The 2,658-nt window shown below is 50.2% G+C and overlaps 1 non-coding gene across 1 annotated transcript; it reads right to left on the bottom strand.

Moving 5' to 3' along the window:
• Positions 1-965: 965 nt before the first annotated feature.
• Positions 966-1,038, bottom strand: TRNAV-CAC (transfer RNA valine (anticodon CAC)). The gene has a single exon. It is a non-coding gene; the product is annotated as a tRNA-Val (tRNA).
• Between the last annotated feature and the right edge of the window lie 1,620 nt (positions 1,039-2,658).

Raw genomic sequence — 2,658 nt, 5'->3', positions numbered from 1 at the left:
GTGAAAGCGCCGAATCCTAGCCACTAGACCACCAGGGAACCATTGAGGAGCCGCGACTTCGCATCTCCAGATGAAAATTGTAAAAGTAAAGATTACACTTCAGAGACCCGGAGAGCTGGAACGGAGATCTCCCAGAAGCCCAGGGCTGAATGCCCCTGTGCAAGGCTCCCAGCCCTTGCCCGGCTGCTCATCACCCTTCACATCTGCAGTCTTGGGCGACGCTGTGGGCTCTGACACAGGACACAAGGTCCGTCCTGGTCTAGCTTCAGTGCTGTGTGCTGCCGAGCCAAGGGCATGCTCTGTGAACCTCCGTTTTCTCTTGAGTCAGGTGCCGACTGGGATGTCAATAGGTGATGGGCGGATCCGTCCACTTCCTGATGTCTGCCCTGGCTCTGGGGGCTCTCCTGGTTAACGGCACCGGTATGGACTCCTTCCCTTCCGCGACCAGCTCAGTTCGTGGAGCCTGACATTGTTCATTTCCGTGTCTTTGGCTCGAGTCCCCGGTGCACAGTTGGGTTCGGTCTCTTTTGTTCCGTCACGCAAATCAAACTGTTGCGTAAGTGTGGCGAGGTGGGGGAAAGCCAAGTGTGAAGGGATGAACTTGTGTGAAGCCAAGCCGGGGATGAACTCCTTGGTTTCCAGAGCCATAACTCGCGTGAACATGTGCAAGAGATTTAGGCGCCTGCTTAGGAGGTGAGGGGATTTCCGGATGTAAAAATGAGCCGAAGTCAGCCTTGTCCTTTGCGCACTTGGGTCAGCTGGCTGTGGCCTGGACTCCGCAGTGACTCAGAGCGGAGAAAGGAGGGCTGGCTCCTAGCGCTGAGCAGGCTCTCAGGCAGCAACAGAACTCCTGGCCAGTACCTTGGGGATGGAAAATGCAGCTGCGCCCGCTGCCTCAGCCCCTGCCTTTCGGCCGTTTTGCTTTTTTGAAAGGGAAGGTAAAAGTTTCAGAAAGGAAGAACGTTTGTTTCCGCCCGGTTTCGAACCGGGGACCTTTCGCGTGTGAGGCGAACGTGATAACCACTACACTACGGAAACTCGGCGGGTGCTACAGCTCAGTGACACACCCCTGAAATCCGTAGTTCCTGCCACCACTGCCCTACTCGCCAACTTTTTAAACTGAAGGATGAACCTTGAAGCCCCAAGACCTCTCAGGCAAGGAGACTGCGGCTTCCGAGAGGGCCTGCTTTTAGGGTTCCGAGCCTGCCCCGAAGGGAGGACCCCCGAGCCTCCCACAGTCGGCCTTTGGGCTCCCGCACCGACCGCAGAGTCCTCGGATCCACAGCTATGCCCCCGAGTGCAGGGGTCACCCCCTCTGACTCAGCTCCCAGAAGCCTCGGGAGCCGGGGGTTCGCGCAAGTGCCCTTTGGGCCTAAGGGGAAAAGGGAGAGAATTAGGTTCATTGCAGTGAGCTTCTCTCTCTCTGGAGCTGATCCTGTGGGTCTCAGCTGCATTTCTCCAAAGGCTTCAAACAGAATTCGTTTAATCCACACTTGACTTAGTCGTTTTCAGGGTGAATGCTAGCTTGCTACAAACACCCCATCATAACTGAGGGAGGAAATCTACAACTTCCAGGTAAATTCTAGTTTCTTCTTCTGATTTCTTCAAACAACAACAACCAAAAAGACATGTCACTGGTACATACTTGCACTTTTCTTATAATACTTAAGGTATGTCTGACTATCTATGAAAAGCTCTTGTTATAGAAACATGTGCAAGAGATTGTCTACCGTGAGCTAAACACTCGTCATGCCTGCCCAGGGTCCAAGAAGCTGATGAAGTTGGATCCAGTCCCCCACTGCCTTTAGATCACCAGTTAGATCACCATCCACACCAACCAGTTTTCCAGATGCAGGTCACTTATATGAGGGAGAAGAGGTCAGCTAAACAATCGTAATTTGCTCTGGGGAATGTTGAAGGTCAGCAGTGGTACAGTTAGAAGGGGAAATAAAAGACTTCACAATAAGGATAATAGCAGCTTTCTCGAGCTTTACTGAGTGACCAGCACTGTTCCTCAGTGCTTTACTCTGGAATAACTTCCTAAGTCCACATAACAGCCCTGGAAGATAGTGTAGGACTTTACCACCCCTTGTTGCAGATGGGAACACTGAGGCACTGAAAAGCTGAGCTAACCTTTTCTCGGTCTCACCCCCATGACAGTGAGAGCCTGCGCTCAGACCCAGGCACTTTGCCTCCAGAGCCCTTCCCCTTGGCCACCATGCTCATGGGTAACTGAGAAAACTTCACTGAGATTTGCATCCCTTCCTTGTTCAACCTCCAAGATTTCAAAAGGAAAAGAAGATTGAAAGGTAGGCCTACAAAACTCCCCAAACTAATTAACGAAATGAAGAAGAAGAAGAGGAGAAAGAGTAAACAGGACCTTTGGAGAAGCCACGACGTTAGACGCAGAGAGAATGACGATGAGCTTGTTAAACACATACTAACTGGAAACTGTCTATTTAAAGACTAAGAAGGACCTATCTTTCAACAATTTAAGGCCTAAACTTTCCCTTTCCGTGGCAGTCTCCACCCAAGAATACATTTCAAAGCTACCAATATAGTGTATACAGATGTGAATATGAAAATCATACTTCAACATTAGTGGTAAAGAGATTATTTTTGAATTTTGTTTATTTTTTATACAGCAGGTTCTTATTA

Source organism: Globicephala melas, chromosome 1 (assembly GCF_963455315.2).
Source record: "Globicephala melas chromosome 1, mGloMel1.2, whole genome shotgun sequence".
Classification (NCBI taxonomy): Eukaryota; Metazoa; Chordata; class Mammalia; order Artiodactyla; family Delphinidae; genus Globicephala; species Globicephala melas.
Note: the sequence above shows the minus strand (reverse complement) of the source record. Positions and strands in the feature narration are given on the sequence as shown.